This window comes from Cetorhinus maximus, chromosome 12 (genome assembly GCF_964194155.1).
Source record: "Cetorhinus maximus chromosome 12, sCetMax3.hap1.1, whole genome shotgun sequence".
NCBI classification, from domain to species: Eukaryota; Metazoa; Chordata; class Chondrichthyes; order Lamniformes; family Cetorhinidae; genus Cetorhinus; species Cetorhinus maximus.
The window spans coordinates 59,145,411-59,165,609 of NC_135890.1; the positions used below are offsets into that span (position 1 = coordinate 59,145,411).

Genomic DNA, 20,199 nt, shown 5'->3' on the forward strand with positions numbered 1-20,199 from the left:
CCTGCTGAGTTTTTCCAGCATTTTCTGTTTTTTTTTCAGATTTCCAGCATCTGCAGTATTTTACTTCTATATTAAGCTGGGTATCAAGCCTGGTTCAATGAAGAATGCAGGAGGGTATGCCAGATGCAGCACCAGGCATACCTAAAAATGAGGCATCAACCTGGCGAAGATACAGCACAGGGCTACTTGCGTGCCAAACAGTGGAAACAACATACGATAGACAAAGCTAAATGATCCCACAACCATGGATAAGATCAATGCTCTGCAATCCTGCACATCCAGTTCGCGAATGATGGTGTACAATTAAACAATTAACAGAAGGAGGTGGCTTCACAAACATCCCATCCTCAATGACGGGGGAACCCAGCATATCAGTGCAAAAGATAAGGCATTTGCAACAATCTTCAGCCAGAAGTGCCGAGTGGATGATCCATCTCGGCCTCCTCTTGATGTCCCCAGCATCAGAGATGCCAGTCTTCAGAATTCAATTCACTCCACCTGATATCAAGAAACGGCTGAAAGCATTGGATACTGCAAAAGTCCTGACAACATTCCTGCAATGGCACTGAAGACTTGTACTCCAGAACTAGCTGTACCCCTAGCCAAGCTGTTCCAGTACAGCTACAACACAGCTGACAATGTGAAAAATTGCCCAGATATGTCCTGTCCACAAAAAGCAGGACAACACCAATCAGGACAATTACCCCACCCCATCAGAGTTTCTTGATCATCAGCAAAATGATGGAAAATGTCGTCGACAGTGCTATCAAGCTGCACTTCACAGCAATAACCTGCTCAGTGACAGTGAGTTTGGGTGCCACCAGGGCCACTCGGCTCCTGACCTCATTACAGCCTTGGTTCAAACAGACAAAAGGTTTGAACTTAAGAAGGGAAGTGAAAGTGACTGCCGTTAACTTTAAGGCAGCATTTGGTCAAGTGTGGCGTCAAGGAGCCCTAGCAAAATTGAAGTTTATGGGAATCGGGGGAAAATTCCACGGGTTATACCTAGCACAAAAGTCGGTTGTGGCTGTTTAGAGGCCAATCATCTCAGACCCAGGACATCACTGCAGGTGTTTCTGAGGGTAGTGTCCTAGGCCCAGCCATTACAGATGCTTCTCTCCATCATAAAGTCAGAAGTGAGGATGTTCGTTCTTGGTTGCACAATGTTCAGCACCATTCACAACTCTTTAGATACTGAAGTAGTCCGTACCAATATGCAGCAAAACCTGGGCAGCATAACTAGCAAGTAACATTCGCATTAGGGGGATATAATGGCATAGCGGTAATGTCACTGGACTAGTAATCCAGAGGCCCAGCCCTGAATATTGCTCTGGGGGCATGGGCTCAAATCCCAACCATGACAGCTGGTCAAATTTAAATTCAATTGAAAATAAATCTAGAACATAAAGCTAGTCTCAGTAATGGTGACCATGAAACGACTGATTGTCGTAAAAAAAATCTGGTTCATTAATGTCCTTTAGGGAAGGAAATCTGCCATCCTTACTTGGTCTGGCCTACGTGACTCCAGACCCACAGCAATGTGGTTGACTCTTAAATGCCCTCTAAAATGGCCTTGCAAGCACTCAGTTCAAGGGCAATTAGGGATGAGCAACAAATGCTGACCTTGCCGGCGATGCCCACATCCCATGAAAAACATTCAGGCTTGGGCTAAGTGGCAGGTAACAATCGCACCACACAAATGCCAGGAAATGACTATCTCCAACAAGAGAGCCTCTAACCATCTCCCCATGACATTCAATGGTAATGCCATCACTGAATCCTCCACTATCAACATCCTGGGGATTACTATTGACTAGAAACTAAACTGGACAAGCCACATAAATACCATGGTTACAAGAGCAGGTCAGAGGCTAGGAATCCTGTGTTGAGTAACTCCCACCTGACTCCCCAAAGCCTGTCCACCATCTACTAGGCACAAGTCAGGAGTGTGATGGAATATTCTCCACTTGCCTGGATGAGCGCAGCTCCATCAACACTCAAGAAGCTCAACACCATGCAGGACAAAGCGCCTGCTTGACTGGCACCCCATCCACCACCTTTAACATTCACTCCCTCCACTACCGAGACACAGTGGCAAGTGTGTACCATCTACAAGTGCACTATAGCAACTCACCAGGGTTCCTTTGAAAGCATCGCCCAAACCCATGAACTCCACCACCTAGGACAAGGGCAGCAGATGCATGGGAACAACACCACCTGCAATTTCCCTTCCAAACCACACACCATCTTGGCTTGGAACTATATCACCTTTCCTTCACTGTCACTGGGTCAAAATCCTGGAATTCCCTTCCCAGCAGCACTGCATGTACCTGCACCAGATGTTCAACAGCGGTTCAAGTTGGTGGCTCACCCCCCACCTTCTCAAAGGCAATGAGGGATGGGCAACAAATGCTGTCCTTGCCAACAATGCCCACATCCCATGGAAGAATAAAAAAATTGCATAAGTTGTGAATAGAAAAATGCCATGTGAATGTATTGTGAGACTGTCGAGACTGACAGTAATAATTTCTACTTTTATAGAAGGGTATTGGGCCTTACTGAATTATAACCTAATTTGGCCAGAACATTCAACAATTACTCAAGAATTGCGAGAAAGTTGCTTTTGTTGTGGTTTATTTTTACATAACCATTAGGTTAACATGCGGTATGTCATTTCCTGACCCAAATGATTCAAATGCTATTGTTTTACACTAGTTATTGCAAAACAGAGAAACTTTAAAAAAAATCTTTCTACACCTACATGCAATTCCATCAGTTACGTGCATAACTGGAGAGAACCTGGACAGTCAATGAATGGATCAAATCCCTAGGTGACAGATGAGCCTCCGTTTAACATTTCACCCGAAAGCGGGCGCCTCCGATAACAGCACTCCTCCAGTTCTGAAGTGTCACTCTAGGTTATTTCCTCATCTGTAGTGGGATTTGGGGCCACAACCGTCTGACACAGCGTTACCAACGGAGACAAGCTGAAACTATTGAAATAGGCAGTGGTGAGACTTTTCTGCCCCTCTAAGCCTAGGGCCTTTAAATGTCAGTTTTGCACACACAAATGCATTAAAAAAATCAGTGGAATTGGCAATGGTTTACAGGACAGATTAAGCACGATCTAAAAACTAAATTGTAGACATGTCCATTTTAAAAAAAACATCCCATTATCCATCAGAAAGGAAGGGGCCTCCCTGGGTGTGATGGAAATTATGGCATAAAATTTAAGAATGCCCAAAATTTGGTTTTACATGTATGGTGTGTAATCTAGGCCAAGAATCAAGTGCATTAGTCAGGGTGTGCTGCATGGTGAAGAGGTGCAGTCTTTCAGATGAGGTGCTAAACTGATGTTCTAACTGAAAACTCTGCTGGTTCAAGTGGATATCAAAGATTGCACAGCACTATTTGAAAACAAGGGTTTCTCCCACTGCATTTTCCGATGGCAATTTAAACTAAAGAAAACAGACTAGTCTTTCATATGATGGATGTTTTCAGGGTACTGTGGATTCAGAACAGCTGCCATGTTCACTGCCATAACATTCAACACGCCAAAAGTTTAATTTCAATTCATGTAGTGTTTTGATGTGAAAGGGGATACCCAAGAACAAACATTATAGTACAGAATTACTCTTGGCAAAGGAATGAGGATAAGCATAGAAATAAAAACCAATGCTCTGTTCCAGAGGAAATCGTGAAACAATGGGCTGTTCACTAAGAGGATATTCTCAAAAATCATAGTAAATAAGCAAGGTGGTAGATAATTGTAGTATGCCTAATGGAACCATTAAAACCTGTTGACTGGCAGTAGCAACCTGCGTCCAAGTACCATCATCCACAGGCAGGATGGAATGAATTTCACCACTCAGTCCACAATAAATATTATGGCAGGTTAGCTCAGCATATTGAATGCACAGTTGCAACACAGACTGGGAGGACAGGCAATACTGGATTTAGCAATGAGTACTGTGCCAGAAATAGTTAATATTTTGCAAATCGTGACCAAAATGTGATGGATCCTGATGCATTATAACCTCTCCAGTCCAGAAATCTGGAGTCTGGAAACATCAGTGATCTGGAAATTTTTTGAACAGACCCACGGACTCGCCACTTGACTGTTGGGGACCTGCAACAAATCAGGAAAGCATGGGCTCAACAATTTTCAGACGGAGGGTAAAAAATGGCAGGTGATAGGGGGGACATGGTGGTGGTGCAACGCAGAAAAACTCAGGGTAAGGTTGCAAAGCCAATTGATATCCAACTCTAGAGTGTCCCTGTCAATCTGACTGTCTGTCTCTCTCTCTGTCTGTCTATTTCTCCATCCATCTTTCTTGCTTTCTCTCCCTGGCTCTCTCTTGCTTTCTCTCGCTCTGTCTTTCTTTCTGTCTGTCTCTCTTTCACCCCTTCCTCTCCTTTTGTAGTGGTGCTTTTGAGCAGACCCAAGGATTCTCAGGGTAGAGTTTGATTTTTTTTTAAACCCTCCCATCGTATCTTAAAAAAGTGCAACAGAAACATGGAAGATACAGTATTTGGATAAGTAAAACTATTTTTATTACTTCATAATGTTTTTCACTGTTTTATGCTTCAAGTAAATAAATATATTTACGGCGTTATCCAGTTCACTCACTTGTGGTTAGGCAGTCTGGCGTCAATCCAAAATCCAGAAAATTCTAAAATCCAGAAATGACTTGGCCCCAAGCATTCCAGGCTGGAGAAGTCATAGTGGATTCAGTTTGAGGACAAGAATCACAAACTGTAATTTTAAATTTAAGTCAGGCAAATGTAGTGTCCCTTGTTGTGTTTTAAAAATATTGCACAAGTACACTTGTCTTTAAAAACCCAACAATTTCATGTAACATACCAAAATGCTTCAAGAAACAGAAACATAGAAAATAGGAGTAGGTCGCTCGGCCCCTTGAGTCTGCTCCTCCACTCAACACGATCATGGCTGATCCCCTATCTCAGCATCGTACTCCTCCGCTCTCCCCATACCCTTGACGCCTTTAGGATCCAGAGATCTTTCTATTTTCTTCTTAAATATATTCAGTGACTCGGGGTCCACAGCCTTCTGTGATAGAGAATTCCACAGGTTCACCACCCTCTGAGTGAAGGAGTTTCTTATCTCAGTCCCAAATGGTCTACTCCATATCTTGAGACTGTGACCCCTTGTTCTATACACCCGCCCCCCCCCCAGCCAGAGGAAATATCATCCCTGCATCCAGTCTGTCTAGCCCTGTCAGAATTTTATATGTTTCAATGAGATCTCCTCTCATTCTTCTAAACTCCAATGAATACAGGACTAGTCAACCCAATCTCTCCTCATACAACAATCTTACCATCCCAGGGATCAACCCAGGAACCTTCGCTGCACTCCCTCTATGGCAGGCTAAAACTGCACACACTACTCCAGGTGTGCTCTCACCAAGGCTCTGTACAGCAGCAAGATATCCTTGCTCCTGTACTCAAGTCCTCTCGCAATGAAGGCCAACATACCATTTGCATTAACTGCTTGCTGCACCTGCATACTTGCTTTCAGTGATTGGTGTACAAGAACACCCAGGTCCCTTTGTACATCAACATTTCCCAATCACCATTTAAATAATACTCAGCCATTCTGTTTTTCCTACCAGATTGGATAACTTCACACTTATCCATGTTATACAGCATCTGCCATGTATTTGCCCACTCACTCAGCCTGTCTAAATCGCCTTGAAGCTTCTTAACACCCTCATCGCTCACATCCCCACCAAGTTTCATGTCGTCAGCAAACTTGGAAATATTACATTTGGTTCCATCATCCAAATCATTGATATATATTGTGAATAGCTGGGACCCAAGCACTGATTCCTGTGGTACCCCACTAGTCACTGCCTGCCACGCTTAAAAAGACCCATTTATTCCTACTCTCCGTTTCCTGCTGGCTAACAAATTCTCAATCCAGGCCAATATATTACCCCCAATCCCATGTGCTTTAATTTTACACACTAACCTCTTATGTGGGGATTTTATCAAAAGCTTCTGAAAATCCAAATACACCACATCCACTGGTTCTCTCTTATCTATTCTGCCAATTAAGTCCTCAAAGAGCTCCAGTAGGTTTGACAAACGTGATTTTCCTTTCAAACATTCATGTTGACTTTGTCTAATCCCATTGATATTTTCCAAGTGTCCCATTGTCACATCTTTTATAATAGGGTCTAGCATTTTCCCTACTACTGAGATTAGGTTAACCGGTATATAATTCTGTGTTTTCTCCCGCTCTCCTTTTTTAAATAGTGGGGTTACATTTGCCACCTTCCAATCTGCCAGGACTGTTCCAGAATCTACAAAATTTTTGAAGATGGCAACCAAGATATCCACTATTTCCACGGCCACCTCTTTTAGTACCCTGGGGCGTAGATTATCGGGCCCTGGGAATTTATCGGCTTTCAGTTCCATTAATTTCTCCAGCATATTGTTTTAGTAATACTAATTTCCTTCAATTCCTCCTTCTCACTAGGTCCTTGGGTTCCTAGTATTTCTGGGGAGTTATTTGTGTCTTCCTCCATGAAGACAGAACTAAGATAGTTGTTTAACTACTCTGCCATTTCCTTGCTTTCTTTTATAAATTCTCCCGTTTCAGACTGTAGGGGACCTGCATTTGTCTTCACTAATCTTTTTCTTTCTACTTACTTATAGAAGCTTTTACAGCCTTTTAAGTTCCTTGCAAATCTACTCTCATACTCTAAATTTCTCTTCTTAATCTCTTGGTCATTCTTTGCTGAATCCTAAACAGCTTCCAATCCTCAGGCTTGCTACTTTTTCTAGCAACTTTATATGACTCCTCTTTGGATCGAATACTATCCTTAATTTCTTTTGTTAGCCATGGTTGGGCCGCTTTTCCTGTTGTGTTTTTGCGTCAGAAAGGAGTGTGTACCTGTTGCAATGCATACATTCGTCCTTAAATATTAGCCATTGTCTATCCACCTAATTTCTAATGAAGTTCGCTTTTGTGGAGAAGCGATCAAAAGATGTTTAATCAGGAGTTATGTTGCTATGGAAATACATGGAGCAGCAGTCAGGTGTTTCCCAGAAAGAGGGAAAAATCTGAGTGAAAATGGCTCCAAACTGCACCTCCTGGAAACAAGTGTTACACTTCTTCCAGCCAGCTGGTGAAGGAGATGACCAGAAGTCAATCTTTACTCAGTTTCAGATTCAATCGCAAAGCGAGATATTATAAACGTTAAGCTCCTAACCCTACAACAACCCATCAATGTTAATAAGTGAATAATAAAGAGTGCCAAAAGGATTTAGTTTTTATTACAGTGCCCCTTTAAGGAGCTGTCAATTTGTTGCGCAGATTTTACTCAAGGACATAAAGAGTGCCGCAGGGACTTGAGTGCGTCACCAGCCCTTGGAACGTAATTTTAATTTGACAGGTTTCCTTTGTAGTTTTGTTATAGTTTCAGTGTCCCTTTAAGCGGTTAATTAGTTAATTTCTTCATTTGGTTTCAGTTTACTCAAAAGAGTATAATGAGTGCCACCCACCCCACCTATAGACACAACCTTAATTTATACAACAGAGCACAGTCACCACGTAACTCAAGCTGACTGGGATAAAACTATGTGGAAGGGTGTAAAATGACTCATCCTAGCAAGCTGTGCCATGGCTAAAAAGACAATGAGATGAAGGGATAAAAGAGAAATGAAAAGCAAAAAAGATAAGTGCAGCCTTCAGAAAAAGATGAATCAATATTGGGGGGGGGGGAAGAGGAGATGAAAGAAACTTGAATATGATTATGGCAATAATCAGAAATCCTACATTGGACCTTGCTACTTCTGAGTGAAATGAAGAATGCTATTCCTTCACAAACGTACCATTGGAGTAGCCTTTTTAAAAATCTTTGTAAAAGGCAAAGTAATTTACAAGAGACATACAACTTGAAAAAAATATATAAAATTTATTTTGCTGCGAGCCTCAGGGTTCAACAAAAAACACTGGTTTGAAATTCAATAGAGCTTCTGATTATATATACAGAAGGTGATACTAGTAACAGTTTTGACCTCGAGGACTAGAGTCAGGAGACATGAAAACTAGGTTAACAATAAGCAATATAGGAATAGAATGTGATGAAGTATAAACACAATAAACACTACTAGTAGTAACCAATAGTGTCAATATACCACCAAATGTCAATTGGTCTTAAGGAAGCACTGTAATTCACCAGCAACAATAAGAACTTTAATCAGTTTTCTGAACAATACTAAATAAACGATATGTAATGGGATCAGAATAGATTAATTTAGCATGTCTGACACACTTCTGCATAATTCTTTGCTTTTAAATTTACATAAGGAACTCCAGTCGGATTGGAAAAAGGGCAAAAAACAGACCACAAAGTGTAGAGAGAAGATACCATGAAAAACAGAATAAATGAAAAAAATAGGAAAAATGTACAGTTTTAAGCAGCATATATTTTAAGATTGCACTCATGACTTTGGTACCAGGGCGAGTAATATTTGGCACTGAACTTACAATTAATGCAAGACATGCAACATGGGTCTAAAAACAAAGCTAAAGCCATTTAGATACTATTCCAACGTTCACCTGACCTTCCCACCTAGCACCCTTGATAGGAACACAGGAAATAGGGGCAGGAGTAGTCCACTCAGAGAATTCCAAATATTCACCATCCTGAGCGAAGAAATTACTCTTCTCAGTCCTAAATGACCAACCTCTTATTCTGAGACTGTCTCTCCTGGTTTTAGAACCCCCAGCCAGGGAAACATCCTTTCTACATCTACCCTGTCAAGCCATGTAAGAATTTTGTAGGTCTCAATGAGGTCACCTCTCATTCTTCTAAACTCTAGAAAATACAGGTCCAGCAGGTTCAGACTCCTCAATCTCCCCTCATAGGACAATCCTGCCATCCCAGGAGTCAGTCTGGTGAACCTCTGTTGCACTCCCTCTATGGCCAGTATATCCTCCCTTAGGCAAGGAGGCCAAAACTGCACACACTATGCCAGGTGTGGTCTCACCAAGGCTCTATACAACTGCAGCAACATTTCTTTACTCCTGTACTCAAATCCTCTTGCAATAAAGGCCAACATACCATTTGCCTTCCTAATTGCTTGTTGCACCTGCATGTTAGCTTTCAGTGATTTGTGAACAAGTACACCCAGGTCCCTTTGGACATCAACAATTGTTTATAATAATAAAAAGTGTTTGTGTAATTGATAGTCAGGATAAAAGCTGTAGACTGTAGAAAGACATCAATAAACTGATTGGTTGGGCAGAGAAGTAGCAAATTAAATTCATTCCAGAGAAGTGGGGGGTAATGCATTTGGGGAAGGCTAATGAGGCAAGGGAATAGACAATAAATGGTTGGATACTAAGTGTAGAGAAACAGAGGCACCTTGCAACACATGTCCACAGATCCCTGAAGATGGTAGGACAGCTAGATAAGGTGGTCAAGAGTGCATGCAGGATACATGTCATTATTTGCTGAGGAAAAGGATATAAGAGGGAGATTATGCTAGAACTGTATAAAACACGAGTTAGGCCACTTCTAGAGTACTGCATACATTTCTGTTCACCACATTATAGGAAGGATGTGATCTCACTCAAGAAGGTACCAAGGAGATTTACAAAGATATTGCCAGGAATGAAGATTTTAGCAATGCAGAAAGATTGGAAAGGCTGGGGTTGTTTCCTTTGGAACAGAGGAGGTTGAGAGGTGATATTGAGGTGTATAAAATTAAGAGGGCCCCAGGTATAGTGCATAGGTAGGACCTATTTCCCTAAGCCAAATAGTCAATAACAAGAGGGCATAGATTTAAAGGATTAGAGGGGAGTTGAGGAGAACTTCTTTCACCCAGAGGGTGGTGGGGGTCTGGAACTCACTTCCTGAAAGGCTGGTAGAGGCAAAAATACTCACTGCATTTAAAAAGTACTTGGAAATACACTTCAAGTGTTGTAACCTAGAGGGCTACAGACCAAGAGGTGGAAAGTGGTTTTAGGCTGTGTAGTTTTTTTTGGCTGGCATAGATGTGATGGGCTGAATGGCCTCATTACGTGCCATAAATTTTCCATATTTCTAAATCTCTCCATGGCCTCAGTCATCCTTATCCCTGTAACCACTTCCAGCATCGAAGCTGCCCTGTTTGTGTGCATCTTAAATGAACTGCTGCTTGATGCGTGGCCTGTTCATCCCATGCATGGCACATTCCTGACTGCTGCATGGTCAGCCCTTTGTGGTACTGCGCTTCTCCAATTGTGGCCTCTTGAACATCCCTGATTTTCATTGTTCCACCAGTGGCAGCTGTGTCTTCATCTCGCCAGGCCTTAAGCTCTGGAGATATTGCTTTAACACACTGCAGCTCAGTGATTTGGGCTCATGAAGGAATGCAACAACTGGTTTCACAATTTTCTCTGCTTAAGGACTGCGCTAAGTCTATGAGTCAGTGTCCTTCCCAACAGAAAACACAACAGTATTTGAGATCAAATGAAATGAAAACTGGGTTGGAACTCAAGTGTAAAAAGTGGAATGATGATTTTTAAAAGCATTATCTCTGGGGAAAAATAAGTTTCAACTGCAACACAGAGTAAAGGAGTTTCAAGAAGACAAGCAGAACTCTCCCGTCCCCTTTCAACATTCCGAGGATTGTTCCCTCCACAATGATCTGGTCCACTCCTATATCACCCCCAACACTCACTTCCCTTTCAACTTGCAACACCTGCCCTTTTACCACCCTCACCGTTCAGAGCCCCAAACAGTGACTTGCTTGTACTTCATTAAATTTCAATACTGTATTTACTGCTCACAGTGTGATCTGCTCTACACCGGCTGTTCAGCACTTTACAGCCTTCTAGAATCAACACTTGAGTTCAACGATTTCAAGCAGTAACCCCTGCCCTCATTTTGTTTCCCTTCCCTTTGCAGGTTTTAACTTAAACTGTTCTTATTTTTGCGTTCGGCAGGCAGTTGTCGATTCTGCCATTCACACCTCCTCTAGACACAGCTTCTATTTCCTTTCTTGTCCCGTTACCACTTTGCTTACTGTGTAGCTAGAAGTTTGAATTCCAGTGCTGTCACAGTTAAGATTCAAGGGTTATCAATAGAACGTTAACTTTGGTCTTTCAGGGAATCGAAAGATATGGGGAGCAGGTGGGAAAGTGGAGTTGAAGCCGAACATCAGCCATGATCGTGTTGAATGGCTCGACAGGCCGTTTGGTCTATCCTGCTCTTATTTCTGTATGTCCTTTCATATTCAGGCCAGCATTTTTAAATAGGACTCTAGCACCTCAAGCCCAGTAATGCAACAAACCCAACTAAACTTGCATCATGAGGCAGCTCCATCCAGGGCCAAGGAGCAAATTTTAATTTTAGCAGGTACTTGTTAATTTGATGGTGGCATATATTTCCCGAGGAGATACACCAAGACTCTACTGGATAACAAATTTCACACCATCAGCACACTCACACACTATAAAAAGCTTAGAACCACATACTTACTAACATTTTGCTAAAAGGCTCGTCAAATACTCGTTGTTTAGACTAGTAGCTCCTCTCATTGAGGTTTATGAAAATATGCAGCTTAGTTCTACTTGTGAGATTGACTGTAACTTGCTCATCACTTTCGTTTGCTAGTTGAGTCCCTCATTTGTGGAAATTCATTGTTGTTGAGCACCTAGATTCAAAGATTAGGCTTAAAATGAGGTTGGCAAGATCCTCAGGGAGTTTATACTTATTTGGCAGTATCAGAAGTAAAGTCATCAAACAAAGGTAGAATATACATGGCCAATTACAAATAAAAAGCACTGAATATGAATCTTAGTGTGTGGCTCAGTTGGTAGCACACTCGCCTCTCAATCCAAGGTTCTGGGTTCAAAGCCCACCCCAGGCGGGTTTGAGTGCAAAAATCTAGGTTGACAAACCAATGCAGCACTAAGGAGTGCTGCTTTGTTGGAGATGTTGTCTTTCGGATGAGATGTTAAACTGAGGGCCCTTCTGCCTGCTTAGATGGGTGGCACTATTTTGAAGAACAGGGAATTATCCCTGGTGTTCTGATTAATACTCATCCCCCAGTCAACATCACATAAAACAGGTTATATGGTCATTATCACATTGCTGTTTTTGAGAGTCTGGTTTGGTGCAAATTAACTGTCATGTTCATGCTGCTGCAAGACAACAGTGACTACACTTCAATAAATATTTCACTGTTCATGAAAAGTGCTATATAAGTGCAACTCTCCCTTTCGCCAATGTTTGTTTTCAATATGCAATTAATCATTAGAAATACTGCCCACTTGCACCAAAATTAGCACATTTCTCCAAGAATACAATTAGCTTAATGAAACACAAATTGTTGGAATATCCTGGCCAATATTCAACACTTGACCAACATCACTAATACAGGTGGTCTGGTCATTATCACATTGTTGTATGTGGGAGTTTGCTGTGTGCAGATTGGCTGCCAGGCTTCCTACTTCATGACAGTGGCTACACTTAAAGTACTTCATTGGCCATAAAGCTCTTTGAGAGATGTGGAGGTTTTGTAAGGTGCTAGATAAATGCAAGTCTTTGTTTTTAACTTTATGTTGCTCCCATTTACAGGGCCTGAAAGTGTCTTGTTTTACATAGGATCATCAGAAATGGGAGCAGGCAGCCATTTAGCCCCTCGAGCCTGCTCCACCATTCAACTAGATCATGGCTGATCTTGTACCTCAACGCCATCTCCCCACACTATCCCCATATCTCTTGATATCTTTAATATCTAGAAATCAATCTCTGTCTTGAACATTCTCAGTGACAGTCTTCACAGGCCTCTAGGGTAGAGAATTCCAAAGATTCACCACCCTCCGAGTGAAGAAATTCCTCTTCATCCCAGTCCCAGAGGAGAGTGCGAGATGAGAATCCTGGGACAGGCAGTCAGCAGCACCTAGATGAGTGTGCGAGAGGACCACCCTGGGATGGACTGTCAGTAGCACCTAGAGGATCTAGTCTGTACTCAAGCAGGAGTAAGAATAAAATAAAAGCAAGGGTCCATATTCTATTTAGTTAAGATATGTCTGGGGAGCTCAGTTCCGTGATTTGCACATCCTGCGCTATGTGAGAAATCCTAGACACCCCTGGCCGTCTGGATGACCATGCGTGCAGGAAGTGCCTCCAGCTAGAGCAACTCAAGCTCTGGGTTTTGGAGCTTGAGCGGCAACTGGGGCCACTATGGTGCATTACGAGGCTGAGAGATTTGTGGATAGCATGTTTCAGGACGTGGTCACCCCACAGCTTAAGAGCAAGCAGAGGGAACGGGAGACCGCCAGACAGAAGAACGGGACCAGGCAGGTAGTGAGAGAAGTGCATCTTGCTCGCAAAACATTTTTCGGCCTTGGAAAATGGTGAGTGACGGTTCCTCTGTGGAGGCCAACCAGAGCCAAGGCCATGGCACTATGGGTGGTCCAGCTGCTGGGGGGGGTGGGGAGAAAGAGTGTGGAAGAGCAGTAGTAGTAGGGGATTCGTTAGTGAGCAGAGCAGACAGGCGCTTCTGCGGCCATAGGCATGACTCCAGGATGGTATGATGCCTCCCGGGTGCCAGGATCAAGGATGTTACGGATTGGCTGCAGGGCATTCTGAGGGGGGAGGGTGAACATCCAGAAGTCGTGTCCATGTTGGGACCAATGACATAGGACAAGCAGACTTCAGAGCATTAGGTAGGAAATTGAAAAGCAGGACTTCATGGGTAGTAATCTCTGGATTACTCCCGGTGCCATGCAGTAGTGACTACAGGAACAGAAGGATAGAGCAGATGAATGCGTGGCTGGAGTGATGGTACAGGAAGGGGGTCTTTAGGTGCCTAGGGCATTGGGACCGTTTCTGGGGGAGGTGGGACCTGTACAAGTTGGACGGGTTACGTAACCAACATCCTCACGGGAAGGTTTGTTAATACTGTTGGGGCAGATTTAAACTAAATTGGCAGGGACATGGCATCCTGAAAAGTGGTTCAGAGGGGAGAGAAACTGAGATGGAATTAGAATTTAAACACTAGTGAGTGAGTCTGGGAGGCAGAGGAAACATAGGCTAGATAAGAAAGAAGTGAGTTTAGTAAGGCTAAATGGAATATATTTTAATGAAAGGAGCCTGAGGAATAAGATAGATGAGCTGAGGGCACAAATAGGCACGTGGGAGTATACCATAACTGTGACCGAGACTTGGCTAAAAGGGCAGGATTGGCAGCTCAACATTCCTGGTTATAGGGTTTTCAGACGAGATAGAGAGGGGGATAGAAGAGGAGGGGGTGTGGCAATATTGATCAAGGAATCAATTAGGGATGATATCTTGGAAGGATCATCAAATGAGGCCATATGGGTAGAAGTAAAAAAACAAAAAAGGGGCAAACACGCTGTTGGGTGTGTACTATAGGCCCCCAAATATTCAGGGAGAGATAGAGGATCAAATATGTAATCAAATTTCAGAGAAGTGTAAGAATAATAAGGCAGTAATAGTAGGGGATTTTAACTACCCAAATATTAACTGGGATAGTTTTAGTGTGCAAGGTAGGGAGGGAGCAAAATTCTTAAGTTGCATCCACGATAACTTTTTAGCCAGTACGTAGAAAGCCCAATTAGGGAGGAGGCAGTTCTGGACCTAATATTCGGAAATGAGCCCGGACAGGTGGAAGGCGTTTCAGTAGGGGAGCATTTTGGAGATGGTGACCATCTAGGTTTAGGATAGTTATGGAAAAGGATAAGGTTGGGCCGGGAATAAAAGTTCTAAACTGGGGAAATGCTAATTTTATTAAGATGAGATACAATTTGGCCCAAGTGGACTGGGAGCAATTACTTGCAGATAAAACTGTGTCAGAACAGTGGGAGGCATTCAAGGAGGAAATAGCGAGTGTACAGGGCAAATATGTTCCCATAAAGACAAAGGCAGGGACCATGTCAGGAGAACTCTGGATGTCAAGGGACATAAAGGTTACGATTAAGGAAAAAAGAGGAGCTTATGGCAGATACCGAGAGCTCAATATGGCAGAGTCCCTAGGGGTATAAAAAGTGCAGGGGGGAACTTAAAAAGGAAATTAGGAAAACTAATTGGTAGATAGAATAAAGGAAAACCCAAAGGGGTTTTTTAAATATATAAAGAGCAAGAGAATAACTAGGGAAAGAGTAAGGCCAATTAGGGACCATAGAGGTAATCTGTGTGGGGAACCAGAAGACATAGGTACAGTCCTCAATGATTGCATTGGTCTTCACAATGGAAAAGGACGATGCAGGTATAGAGAGTGGAGGACTGTGAAATATTAGAGGAAACTAACAGAGAGAGAGGAGGTACTAGCGGGTTTAGTGGCCTTAAGAGTGGATAAATCTGCAGGCCCGGATGTGATGTATCCCAGGCTGTTGAGAGAGACAAGGGAAGAGATATCGGAGGCCCTGGCAGTAATTTTCAAATCCTCTCTGGCCACAGGTGACGTGCCAGAGGACTGGAGGGCTGCTAACGTCCAATTATTAAAAAAGGGAAGGGACAGACTAGGAAATTACAGGCCAGTCAGTCTAACCTTGGTGGTGAAAAAGTTACTGGAAAGAATTCTGAGGGGCAGAATATATCTGCACTTGGAGAGACATGGATTAATCAGGGATAGTCAGCAAGGATTTGTTAAGGGAAGGTTGTGCTTATCAAATTTGATCAAATGTTTTGAGGAGGTAACCAGGAGTGTTGATGAGGGTAATGCATTTGATGTGGTCTACATGGACTTTAGCAAGGCTTTTGATAAGGTCCCTCATGGCAGACTGGTCAAGAAAGTAAGAGTCCATGGAATCCAAGGCAAAGTGGCATGTTGGGTCCAAAATTGGCTGAGAAGCAGGAAGCAGAGGGTGTGGTAGAGGGATGTTTCTATGACTGGAAGTCTGTTTCCAGTGGGGTTCCGCAGGGCTCAGTGCTGGGGCCCTTGCTGTTTGTGGTGCACATAAATGATTTGGACTTACATGTAGGGGGTATGATCAAGTAGTTCGCAGATGACACAAGAATTGGTAGGATGGTAAATAGTGAGGAGGATAGCTGTAAAGTGCAGGAGGATATCAATGGACTGGTCAGGCGGACAGAGCAGTGGCAAGTGGAATTCAACCCAGAAAAGTGGGAGGTAATGCACTTGGGGAGGGCTAACAAGATAAGGGATTACCCTATGAATCCTGGATAGGGTAGGACCCTGGAAAGTGCCAAAGATCAGAGGGACCTTGGTGTGCAGATCTACAGATCCCTGAAGGTAGCAGAGCAGGTAGATAAGGTGGTTAAGAAGGCATATGGGATACTTGCCTTTATTAGCCGAGGTATAGAATACAAGAGCAGGGAGGTTATGCTGGAACTGTATAAAATGCTGGTTAGGCCACAACTGGAGTACTGCGTGCAGTTCTGGTCACCACATTACAGGAAGGATGTGATTGCACTGGAGAGGGTGCAGAGGAGATTTACCAAGATGCTGCCTGGGCTGGAGGGTCTGAGTTATGAGGAAAGATTGGATAGGCTGGGGTTGTTTTCCTTGGAGCAACAAAGATTGAGAGGGGACCTGATAGAGGTGTATAAGATTATGAGGGGCATTGATAGGGTGGGTAGGAAGGCACTTTTCCCATTATTTGAGGAGTCAATAACCAGGGGCCATAGATTTAAGGTAAGAGGTAGAAGGCGAAGAGAGGAGTTGAGGAGAACTTTTTTCACCCAGAGGGTTATGGGAGTCCGGAACTTACTGCCTGAAGAGGTGGTGGAGTCAGAAACTCTCGTAACATTTAAGATGTATTTAGATATTCACTTGCATTGCCATAGCCTCCAGGGCAATGGGGCAAGCGCTGGAAAATGGGATTAATTTGGTCAGATCATTGTTGACCAGCGTGAACACGATGCGCCGAATGGCCTCCTTTGTGCTCTAAACGTCTATGAGTCAGTAATAAATCTCCTTATTCAGAGACTGTGTTCCCTGTTTCTGGATCTCTCTGCCAGGGAAAAATCCCCCCTGCCAGGGCACCCACTCACCACCAGATCCCCTCCCTCCAAACCACCCCTCCTCCTCCCCTCCCTCCAAACCACCCCTCCTCCTCCCCTCCCTCCAAACCGTCCCTCCTTCCCCCCTCCCTCCCCCGTCCCTCCAAACCGTCCCTCCTCCCTCCAAACCGCCCCCTCCTCCCCTCCCTCCAAACCCCCCCTCCTCCCCTCCCTCCAAACACCTCTCCCTCCCCCCTCACCGCCCCCTCTTCCCCAACCCCCCTTCCTCCCCCTCACCGCCCCCTCTTCCCCAACCCCCCTTCCTCCCCCTCACTGCCCCCTCCCTCCTCACCGCCCCCTCTTCCCCCTCCCTCCTCACCGCCCCCTCTTCCCCCTCCCTCCTCACCGCCCCCTCTTCCCCCTCCCTCCTCACCGCCCCCTCTTCCCCCTCCCTCCTCACCGCCCCCTCTTCCCCCTCCCTCCTCACCGCCCCCTCTTCCCCCTCCCTCCTCACCGCCCCCTCTTCCCCCTCCCTCCTCACCGCCCCCTCTTCCCCCTCCCTCCTCACCGCCCCCTCTTCCCCCTCCCTCCTCACCGCCCCCTCTTCCCCCTCCCTCCTCACCGCCCCCTCTTCCCCCTCCCTCCTCACCGCCCCCTCTTCCCCCTCCCTCCTCACCGCCCCCTCTTCCCCCTCCCTCCTCACCGCCCCCTCTTCCCCCTCCCTCCTCACCGCCCCCTCTTCCCCCTCCCTCCTCACCGCCCCCTCTTCCCCCTCCCTCCTCACCGCCCCCTCTTCCCCCTCCCTCCTCACCGCCCCCTCTTCCCCCTCCCTCCTCACCGCCCCCTCTTCCCCCTCCCTCCTCACCGCCCCCTCTTCCCCCTCCCTCCTCACCGCCCCCTCTTCCCCCTCCCCTCAAACCCCCTCCTCCCCCTCCCCTCAAAACCACCCCCTCCTCCCCCTCCCCTCAAAACCACCCCCTCCCTCAAAACCACCCCCTCCTCCCCCTCCCTCAAAACCACCCCCTCCCTCAAAACCACCCCCTCCCTCAAAACCACCCCCTCCTCCCCCCAAACCACCCCCTCCTCCCCACTTCCTCCAAATCACCCCCTCCTCCCCCCTCCCTCCAAACCTCCCCCCTCCCTCCAAACCACCCCCCTCCCTCCAAACCACCCCCCTCCCTCCAAACCACCCCCCTCCCCGTTCTCCTCCCCTGGACCCCCCTCTCCACCACATCCCTTTGCCCCCATCCCCCCTGCAGATCCTCTCTCTTTCCCCCTCCCCCCCGACCCGACCGCCCAGGGATCCTCTCCCCGCTCCCGGTAACATCGAAGCTGACCGGCCTCTGTTGCCCTCCCCTGACTGATGGAGATGGGGGGGCTCGCTTGCCAGGGCGGTGAATGAATATCGCGGCCTGTTTCTTACCGGCTGGGCTGCTCGGTGTGCCGGAGGCTCCATCTGCCCGGCCTCTCGGAACCTTGTTTTCAAACCGCCGCCATTTTGTAACGGAGCCGCTTTAAGGCGCGAGCGCCCGGGCTGCGGGTCGCGTTCTGCGTCACCTCGTAACGTGCTGCGTCACACGCCACTGCGCAGCGTCCTTTGTCACCTGCGGGAATCTCACCCTGGGGAGACCTGTCAATCACTCGGTGCCTCGGAGTTTGCTTAGATTATGGTTGGTGTGTGCACTGCGCATGATTCACTGTGTGCACTGTGCAGCCTCATGTTTAACTGAACTTTGTAGGTTTCCACTATGGTAGAATGTGGGAGACATGCCAGGCCTCATGGTGCCTGGGTTGAGATTAAGGCCTTGGCATAACACCCTTTTGTCTACGACATCTTTGGCAATCTCTTCTTTGCCTCCACCTATCACTGGCCCTCTATCCAGCTCTACCTGTCCCACCCCTCTTTAAACAGCTTATATTTCACCTCATTTCTATTTTTTTTAGTTCTGATGAAGAGTCATACGGACTTGAAACGTTAACTGTCTTTCTCTCCGCAGATGCTTTCAGACCTGCTGAGTTTTTCCAGCTATTTTTGTTTTTGTTTCAGATTCCCAGCATTCGCAGTATTTTGCTTTTATCTTGGCATATAGTGTCGACTAAGGGATGGTAAGGACCTCTTATGAAAGGTCAGAAAGGCTGACTCTGACTCTGGGAGAGAATTAGCTGGTTTGGTGGCACCTTGCATTTGACCTCATGTGAAGCACGCGCTGGTGAGAGTTGGGAGCCTCCCTGGCACACATGTTACTACCTGGTGAGCTGGGCTGTGCAGTGCCATCTTCATCGACTGGCATCTTTTGAGGCGTCTCATGCTCATCTTGCTGCTCTGAGGATACCGCTCATCCAGTGGCCTCCTCTGGCTCCAGCACGTCTCCCCTCTGGAGCACCAGGTTGTGCAATAGATAGCAAACAATAATGATGTAGGACACCCTTGAGGCTGGGTATTGCCGGGCTCCCCCAAATCTATTGGGACAGTGAAACTCTGTCTTCAGAAGGCCAAGGGTCTGTGGCCCCTGTAGTCATATGTGTCCTCTGCCTGTGTGTTGGGATTGCATGCAAGGGTCAGAAGCCACACCTTCAGTGGATACCCCTTGATGCCCAGGATCTGGCCATGATGAGGTCAAAGCTGAGGCAATTGGATCTCTCTAAGAATATAGAAGTCATAGCAGTTTCCCAGAAACCTCAGGCACATCTGCAAGATCCACTTATGATGGTCACAAAGAATTTGAACATTCAGGGAGTGGAGCCCCTTCCTGTTCACGAAGCCTCCTGGCTGCAGTGAGGGAGCCTTGATGGCCACATGAGTACAGTTAATGACCCCCTGCACCTGGGAAACCCAGCCATGGGCCCGAAGCCAACAGCTCTCTCGGCCTGACTGGCCTGATCTGTGTAATTGTGATATACTGACCAGCCTGACAGTACATGGCATTGTGATCTCTTTACAGCAATGGGCTGCAGATTGAAGGATCATCTCCAGATGAGCCCTGGAATGAGCCACAAACAAAAATGTTGGTGACGCCCTGCTCCTATGGGAGCCCATTCAGAGTTGCAAATCCGAGCACACCCCATTCTGATTGGCATCATCATGCGAAAGATTGGCATAATTGCCAACCCTGCCAAACAAACAATGGCCTGTCTAATGTATTTGAAAGCGGCTGACTGTGAGATTCGGAAAGTGTCTCATAGAAGCATAAGGGTAGATTTTATGGAGGAATAGATTATGCACCCCTCCAACCTAAAAGTTGGTCGG

The 20,199-nt window shown here is 45.7% G+C and overlaps 1 protein-coding gene across 1 annotated transcript in view; it reads right to left on the bottom strand.

Moving 5' to 3' along the window:
• usp44 (ubiquitin specific peptidase 44) overlaps positions 1 to 18,509 on the bottom strand; it is a 49,642-nt gene extending 31,133 nt beyond the window's left edge. Inside the window, exon 1 of the mRNA XM_078553718.1 lies at positions 18,376 to 18,509. The gene's annotated coding sequence lies outside the window, so the exon portion shown is untranslated. The remainder of the gene's footprint in view (positions 1 to 18,375) is intronic.
• Positions 18,510 to 20,199: the final 1,690 nt, after the last annotated feature.